The sequence below is a fragment of the Callorhinchus milii genome, unplaced genomic scaffold (genome assembly GCF_018977255.1).
Source record: "Callorhinchus milii isolate IMCB2004 unplaced genomic scaffold, IMCB_Cmil_1.0 Scaffold42, whole genome shotgun sequence".
Lineage (NCBI taxonomy): Eukaryota > Metazoa > Chordata > Chondrichthyes > Chimaeriformes > Callorhinchidae > Callorhinchus > Callorhinchus milii.
This window is the reverse complement of record NW_024704783.1, coordinates 306,094-315,549: the sequence shown is the minus strand read 5'-3', so window position 1 is coordinate 315,549 and position 9,456 is coordinate 306,094. Positions and strand designations below refer to the sequence as shown.

At 39.5% G+C, this 9,456-nt stretch overlaps 1 pseudogene; it reads left to right on the top strand.

Moving 5' to 3' along the window:
* Positions 1–1,217: 1,217 nt before the first annotated feature.
* On the top strand, positions 1,218–3,948 carry LOC121851476 (annotated as a pseudogene).
* Positions 3,949–9,456: the final 5,508 nt, after the last annotated feature.

The following is a 9,456-nucleotide window of genomic DNA, read 5'->3' as shown; positions in this document are numbered from 1 at the left end:
CTGCTTTTCTGTGGTTATTAATCTCTTCAAGATAATAATAATAATAATAATAATAATAATACATTGGTCACTCAATCCACTACTGTTTGTGGGAACTGCCCTATGCAATCGGAAGCCCTTTTCACCGACAAAAATACCGTGAATTTCCTGTACAGTATATTCTGTGGAGCATTTCGAGACGTTTCTAGGATGTGGTAAGGCCCCATATGAAATGCAAGGAATATTTTTATTATATTCTGAAGTATGAATGTTGAATATTTCTGTGACTCCTTTTAGCGCTGTGTGGCTCCTGCTGGTACCGCGGAACCCAATCACAAATCAGACAGATTTCCCTGTGAGTGGCTTCTGTTGGTCACAACAGAGATTGCAATCCTTCATTCCTCACATAAAACACTGAAACGGCGATTTCTGTGGGCTCTCCAGTACAACAGACAAACAAATATTTGTGGCACAGAAAATATAGTAACCTCGCTTGACAGTGTATTCTGAGAAGCGCTTTGAGATGTCCGGAAGACGTGCTGAGGCGCTATATCAAATGCACGAAATATTATTATTATACAATAATTAATGTACTATTTTAACACCACACAGCGGCTGTCTGCTTCGCATCTGATTGTGACGATTCAATAATCAGTCTGAACAGAGCAATTTGTTTTAATAAATGTCAAAGCCGGAAAGACTCATGCTTTAAATTTTCAGACGATTGGATAAAAAATTAAGATTATGCAGATATCTGATTAACCGTGAAATACATATTTTTTGGCAAACAAAATAGACCCTTTGAAAATAGAAAGAATGTTTTAATTTCAGCTGCGTTTCTAAATAGCACGCAGACATAAGTCTCAAAACGAAGTTGCTCTTGTAAGAACAGCAAATATTTTAATCTGAAACAGTTGATAATTAACTTTATAAGAAAAGAGACATTGTCGCTGTGTCTAAACTTAAACTGGTCACGTGGTGACTTTGATCTACTTCTCAGTCAACACAGCGTCCCTGACACCAGATTTCGGACAGATTTATTTAATGAATAAATCTCTGCATTTATTTGACTATTTCGCAGCTGAAATGTGACCCACGAGAAGTAGAAAGTTCTGATATATGTCAAGGACAGGCAATGTCCCACAAACCTTCGTAGAGAGAACGGTCAATTTTATTTCGGGAATTTTTGACCGGGAAAAGGGAGAGAGAAAGCGAGAGAGGGAAGTGGAACTAGTAAAATGGAAAAAGAGAAAGGTAACTACGAATGCCTTCTGCCTTCTGTTTTCGAATAGGCCGTGGGATCTTCAACATCCAACTGAAGGCAGACGGGGTCTCGGTTTCAAATCTCAATAAATACATCAGCAGATATACAGATACATGCGTCCATACATGCATACACACACACGCGTGCACACACACACATACAAACACACACAAGCACACACACACACACTCTTGTAGCAACAGAAAAAGTAATACAGGTCAGATACGAACGGGATAGCAATGCCTGGTGAAGACCGAGGAATGCTCAATTGTAGCCAACAGGGCAACGAGAATACCAGCATTTTTAACTCCACAACTTTGGAGTTTAGCATAATAGTTAAGACAAAATGATTGCGGGGATTGCAAGGTTTTTTTTAAAAATATTTGTTTACTCGGAAGAATGAAAGAGAAAAGCCAATGAGAGAGAAGATGTCACTTCATGGCTGAGTTCAATGTCTGTTTGAAAATTAATATCAATTTCACGCAACAAAACATACTCCAATCGAACTAAGTACACTCGTATTTAATGTATTGCAGATAATCAGACGAAACCGTCGCCCCCAGTTGTTATCCTCACACAGCCTTCCTCTGAATATATCACAATGCATAAACTGGCCATTTCTGTCTGCTTAGTATCCGGTTTCCATCCGGACAAACTAAGTATTAAATGGCTGATGAATTGGTAGCCCATCACAGGTACTGTGACCTCTCCCTCAATTAAAGAAACAATATGACATTCAGCACCAGCAGCCGCCTGACTGTCCCCGCCAGAGAGTGGAGGTCTGTCGTGGTTTACAACTGCCAGGTGTCCCATGAACCCAGACCATCATTGTCAAGAACATCACCAAGTCCGCAGGTAGGAGACAGGCAAACAGGTGATACACATGGCAACAATATGCCTGTGAGTATCCTTTCAAATGTCCACTTGTGAAAGCTGCAGCGTCAATTTGACTTACACCCCTTTTGGATATTTCACACGGAATATTAAACATGTGAACTTTGACCGAAAGTTTATTCATCTGTATAGCATGAGGAAATCGGGCCTCAATCCTCACCATGATAACAGGAGATGGCCAGGAAGACCATGTTTCTGATCTGCTACTCAATTGTAGATCTCGCGTCTCTCACCGGATCACGTGACTGTGATGGAAATTCCCATATTCCACACTCTTAATCTACATCTGCTTTCACTAAAAATTCTGGTATCAAAGCTACAATTTGGATTAATCCGAACATATATACAATTAAATGTACATTTACAGCTCATCCAATGTATGTGCTTAATCCTCAGTGGTTGTCAGTCGGAGGGAATTGCAGATCAATAAGCAGATTATCACTCAATGTTTCAGGAAGACTTGTTCAAATTTCCAATAGATTATTCCAACACAAACTGATACTTACATTAAGAAACAACATTCTGTGTTCAGCTCATCCGAAATTGTTTAGCTTGCTGAATAGGAGTTCCTGGAAATTGGTTTTCATTTGTGTTTCAATTTCTTTTGCTTTTCTAGACTGTGAGCTTTCCATTGGAAGTGTCAGGATCTCTTTCCTGCCACCCTCACAGCAACAGGTTTTGATGGAATCCTCTGTAACGCTGACATGTGTAGTGGTTAATGCACCTCCTGACGTCACCGTGACTTGGATACAAGGAAATACACATTTACAATCTGGAAATGGGAAACCGTCTGCCACTGAGCCTCAGGAAGTGATCAGTAAATTAATCATTTCTTCACAAAACTGGAACAGTGGGAAATAATTCTTCTGTGTTGCCAGCCATGACGGTCTGCCAAATCCAATCAAAGAAATGACAATTAAGAGGAAAGTTGAGAAACCACGTTTCAGGAAATAAATGCTTTATTAGTCTATTTATTGTAATTTCCGATTGAAGAGGCCAGATACAATTGTGAAAACAATTATATGTTTTCTGTTTTTTTCTGCCTGATTATGGATAGATTTATTCCCTCGCACGTAGGCCAATAAACAACAGAGAGATATAGCTTGATAAGTTTTTCATTCACACAAATGATATCGAAGTAATATCTAATCATTACACCTGGAGGCTATTTATATATTTTCTCATTGAGTTAAGGTAGCTACATCTAAACAGTTGGTCACTGGGTGCAAATAATAAAGTGCTGTCGGGAGATTTCAATCCACCCCAGTGTTCCCAATTACACCCGCAGTTACAAACCACTGAGCACAGCCTGAACCGATACACACATTATTCTCAGATTTTCCTGCAGGGTCTGGAGCTTAAAAACTTTTCTCAGATTCACACCAACAGTGTACTGGTTTGCTTGTTTTCTTCCCACAGTTGAGGACACAAAACAACCGTCGGTGTATCTCCTTTTCCCCTCGGCAGAGGAATTGTCTGCTCCGTACACTCTCACCCTCACCTACCTGGTGAAGGATTTCGCTCCCAGAGATATCGTTGTACAGTGGACTGTGAATGAGCAGTTGATTGATGCCAAGAACTACCGGAACACTGAGGTGATGGCAGACAGAGCAGATCACAACTACTCCATGTACAGCATGTTGTCCATCTCAGCCGGAGAGTGGAACAGTGGTCTCGCTTACCCCTGTGTGGTCGGACATGAAACCTTACCACTGAAGACCCTGACCAGAACCGTTAGTAATTCCAGCGTTAAACCGAGTCTGATGAACATTGCCCTAGTCCTGATGGACACCTTCAATGCGTGTCGGTGAGTGTCTCTATAACATTTTGCTTATGCTTTTGTGCACCCGCCTCAGTATCATTGCATTGTCATGTATGATTTCATGGAAAAATTTACTCAAATAAAGATAATTGTTGTAACTATGAGTCAGGAACAGAGGTATTGATTTCAAATTAAGTGCAATCTGAAGAGTGAGGACGTACATCCTTTGGTTTCAACGGATGTTAGCACCAAGTTAATACCACCATTATTTTGTTTTGAATACTCATAAGCGTGGTCATAGGTTTCCACATGTGTCAGATACTCATCAGATATCCCCCAACACCAGACCGCCCCACCCCAACAGTCCCCCAAAAAGTTAATAGTGCTTTCACAAATCATTCGACATCACCATAGAAAATCCAATCTCAGTCTGGATTTTATTTGCAGCTTCAGAATTGCAAATGTCAGCGACACTTGTTCCCTTCCAGGATATTTTCGTTTTCACTAAATAACATCGCATTCTACAAGTAGCAGTATCTCGGATGTAAAACTATTGACTTTATCGCTAAACTTCCTATACAAATACATATTCACTTCAAAAAGCGATTAGCCATAAATGTACCTTGTAAAAAAATTACACTCATTCACACTCACATCCGCTTCCACTCACACACACTCACATGCACTTACACTCACACGCACGCACATCTATCCAGACCCCCCCCCCACACACACACACTCATACACCCAGACCCACACACACTCACTCCCACCCAGGCCCAGTCACACTCAGACACATTCAATTCCACCCAGTCCCACCCAGACTCATACTCACACGCACTCACCTCTACAGAGACCCCCACACACTCACACACACATAATCATGCACCCAGGCACACACACTCTCACTGCCACCCATGCGCAGACAAACTCAGATACATTGAATTCCACCCAGTCCCACGCACACCCACACAGATCCACACCCACACAGCCCCTCACGAACTCAATAGCGCTCAGGGATGAATGCTGCTGCACTCAATTAACAATATATTTAGTTGAATTAAACAGACGTTTGTGCTGGATGCTCTATTGCTCCTCAACAACATTAACGATTTTGAAATATAAATAATGCCATTGATTAAAAGCGTTGTTGATGACTTAATAGAGATAATGAACACACTCAAGGATAACCTGTGGAATTCCATAAGATAAAAGACTGTTTTGCTGAGTTGGCAGAAAGGTGGAAAAGCAGTTGAAATTTGATAAACAACTTTATTGAAAGTATATTTAGTAAACATTATCACTGAAGGTTTTACAGCAGAACTATTCTGTTACGGCGAAAACTTGGGGTATAATTCGATTAAAGTGCGTATCGGAAGAGCATTCAAAATAACGTTGCATTGTCTCAAAGGTAATCGACTGTCATTTAACAGGCTTGTGAAATGAGTACTGCACGTGGATCTGGACACTTTATTGCACACAAGACATGAGAGCTGCGGAGAGGGTTTTGGGTAGTTTCACAAAGATCATGAAAATGGTGCTTTATATTGATGAGGATAAGATTCAAATATTGTGGTTGATCTAAAACGAGAAGCTAAAATTATTTAAATATTTAAATCCATGAAGATTTTGGAAGACTGAAGTCCTGAGACTGGATTGTGTCCACACAAACAAGATACGACTTCCAGGAAAGCCACTGAATTATATAAAGTCAGTGTCGATTTTTGGATCTAAATCGTTCAGAATGTAGGATTCTCCATCGCCGTATCATAGAGTAAAGGAATTTGAAATGTTATTTGAATAGTGAAGGTGCGAAAGCGTAATAGGACAAAATGTTACACAAATAAAGTAAAAGTAGACCCTGGTGTATTTCGCCCAAAGAATCCTTTCCGTAGCAAAGAGAATCATCCTCTCCTATACAAACCATCGTTTACATCACGAATCCTGTATTCGGCTATGAATCCCAAAACATTTGCAACTTTTTTTTATTCTGTTAATAATTCTGTTGCAAAAAAAACAGAACCACAGCACGACAGACAAAGCCATGATATGGCCACTGAGAGGAAAAAACAGGATGTCCGGCAACATCCTGAACCAGTTCAGGCTCAATTCCTGAGAAATCATCATGAAGCTGCACAGAGATTGTTCAGGCTGAATGTAGCCATTACTGATTGTCCAAATTAAGAGACAGAGAAAGATAGTGAGAGAGAGAGAGGTATAGAAAGAGAAGCTGGTTGAGGAAGAATTTGTACTAAACAGAGGTGCAGGAGTTAAGATTTTGTTGCAGGGATAGTTTAATTACAATATTTTTTCAGGAAACCGGCAACATTGTGAAACACTTGCTGGCTGGAATGGAATCTGTATACTTCCATTCCGGAGGAACAGACCCTTTCAACGTAATTTTGTGAGATCTGGTGAGTAAGACTTGGTGTGGGATTGTGTAACTACTGGAATTTAACTACAAGTTAAACTTCAGATTTGGCGATTGCATGTAAAGTCTGGGTCGTTTCTTATTTCGTGACCAGTTAGAACTATCCTATCCGTTATTGATTTGGCCTATACTGTTCATGAGACCTAAACTTAACACATTTTAAATGCCTCCTTTAACCAGTTTGCCCATCTGGTTCTGCGAATGAGAAAGGCAGTGTGGCTGGTTTGTCCACAGCAGGGCTTAAAATGTTAAAGACCCAGTTGACTAAGGAACAGACTGATCAAGGCTACTACAAAGCTTTGACTCAATGCCCATATTTTAAGCCAAATGTTGCACCTTGTAGTCAGTTAAGCTCCAATGAGAGAAGTAAACTTCTCCACCCTCCTCCCATACCGCACACCTTATCTGGCTTTCATAACCAAAGGCAGATTACGGTGCAACAAATGCATCTACAATTTATAACTTTGAGTAAAAAATACTTTAACAAACGCTATGATTTGGTGAATAAGTAACTTTAATGAAATCTTAACTGAATCCACGAAACAACATTTACAAGAAAATATTGACATTTGTCACGTGATGATCTGAGACGTACTCAGTTTATCATCTGCTGGAAACTCCTGCACTTTCTGAGTCTAAATTAGAGCGGCTTCATCTTAACATAAACATCAGTAATATTATCCTGTAATAGACCACTGACGCATACCAGAACACAAGTTACAAAGCTTAAACCTTCCTGAAAGTTAATTTCTAGTCTAAAATTTTTTGGTTGTTTAATATTTCAATAACCGAATTATTAATTTAAACGACTATAAACCCTCCACCCAAATTTTATATTTCAGAATTAATGCAAATGTTCCAAACCTATTGCAGATGAATTAGCACCGGTAAGAATAAAAAAATGCAGTTAATATTACGGCAGCATTAATTATTACAATGTTATAGCTAAGTGAGGAACGTGTATGAATGTTGATCAAAATATTTTTCATCGAATAAAACAGAAACACTCCAAAGTATCTTTGGACAGGTATTTTGGAGATGATTATTTTGAAACCAAACAATTCAGGAAATATTGTGAATTTCGTGTCTATTAATGTTTATATAAAACATTTGGAAAGATATAAATTGTTTTTATTGGCTTTGTCTGAGTGCTGAGGTTACCCCGAACCATGCCAATTAACTTTCCTCATTTGGCGAATTCGACACATTGAGACATTGAACTCAGAGCATACCATTAAACTTGTGCATTAACCTGGCTAAATTGGCAACACTCTCACCTCTCTGTCAGAAAGCCGTGGGTTCAAGCCCCATGTTTGCATGTGGAACTGAGAAACTCCAGGCTGATAGCGCAATGCATTACCTGGGGGTGAATATAATCTCTCAGTACCAAAAATTCCAACCGCACGTAACTCGCCCCATAATTTACAGGATCTTTACTAGATCATGCCTCAGTCATTATTGATCAGCTTTCCACCATTGTCAGTATTTCTCTTTATTAGTTGTGTAGCAAACGCCTTGCAAGCGAGAAGACTTGGAATCGATTCCATGCGGGCGAAACCTTGGTTAAATTTTCTTACTCCACTCAGCTAATTATAACCCCTCAAGAAAAATAATAAAAAATTGATCACATCAATCAAGGACTGTGTGTGGGACACGGCTGTGCGCAATTGGCTGTCGCGTTCAATCCTCAAATATACAGCCAATTACTTGACAGATTTTTTTCGAAGCACATTGAGACGTCTAGAGGACGTGAAAATCGCTAAATGATATCCATGGATTATTACTATTTGTTATTATTTTAATATAGAAACTTTCTTTCTATAAAGAACAAACCGATAGTTAAAACGAGCTTCACACATCATCTTTCAGGTCTGCTATCTTCTGAAACATGCGCTCTGTGTTCAGCGAGTTGTTTCCGGTTCATCTGTAGATGAATATCGCATTACTGGAAAAGTTGGAGAAGAGCACCTGCAACAGCGATTGCGTACGAAACTCTCTCAAAGGCTGCGACAAACGTCAGTGATACTTGCAGGGCCAAATCCCATTTAACGAGTTGAAACATCAATTGGAGCATTAACTAACATTCATTCAAATAAATAATTGTTTATTGAAATATTTATTGAACATGTTATTTCATCGGTTTTGGAAGGAAAGATAGATAAATTGGGTTGAAGAATGGATGGATGTGTCGATGGATTGAGTTGTTTGTATTTTATATGGATCGATGGGGGAACGGCTAAGTGTATTGATAGATGAATGGACAGACAGATGGATGGGTTGACCTTTGACGGTCAGATGGATGGGTTGTTCAACTGATACATGGTTCTAACAAGCAGTGGATGAATTTGAAATATCGAAGAGCTGGAATTTATTTGTTTACAATATGCAGTGTTTGCTTATCAACAATTCAACTGGACAGTGATAGGATGAAGCAAAGTATTTTCTGAAGATTCCCTTGAAAAAACTTAAAATCCAAAAGCATTTCAAAGTTCCTGCTGTTCTAGACGCTCATGGGTCCAAATTGCCATCATGAAATAACAGCACTGACATTGCTCAAGTTTCCTAAATGCTCCAGTAGCGCCGCCTAATGGTTACATTGGAGCATGAACTACACTGTGGTTAAAAGACACTGATGCCTTCAACAAGTGTTTCACCGAATTGCGTATTGCACAGAAAAGCAAATCATGTGATATTTGGTTGTGCAATCAGGGCAGTTCAGTGTTCAAAGCAAATTTTTCAGGGGCACTACCCAGATTTGAAATGGAATTGAGAAACTATTTCTACAAACTGTTAATGGTTTGAATGTTACGTCTGATTTACTTAGATATATTTCGGGCTGGGACATTGTGTTGTAATTACTGCAAGCGCATGGCTCGGCCGCCCGAACTGCCCTTTAACATCTTAGTGAGGCGTTTGTAACCTGTCATTGAAGTGTCAGGTTTCTGCACAAGTGCATGTCATTACGCAAAACATGCTAACGTAACGGAGTTAACTTTGTGCTCCTGGTATGGCTGTTTTTTTAGAAATTTGCACATCTCCTTGAATTTTTTTCCGTGAATCATGTGGTAGATCTGTGGCATACTGGTGGTGATCCCACTTATTTATTTATACAGATAGCATTATTTT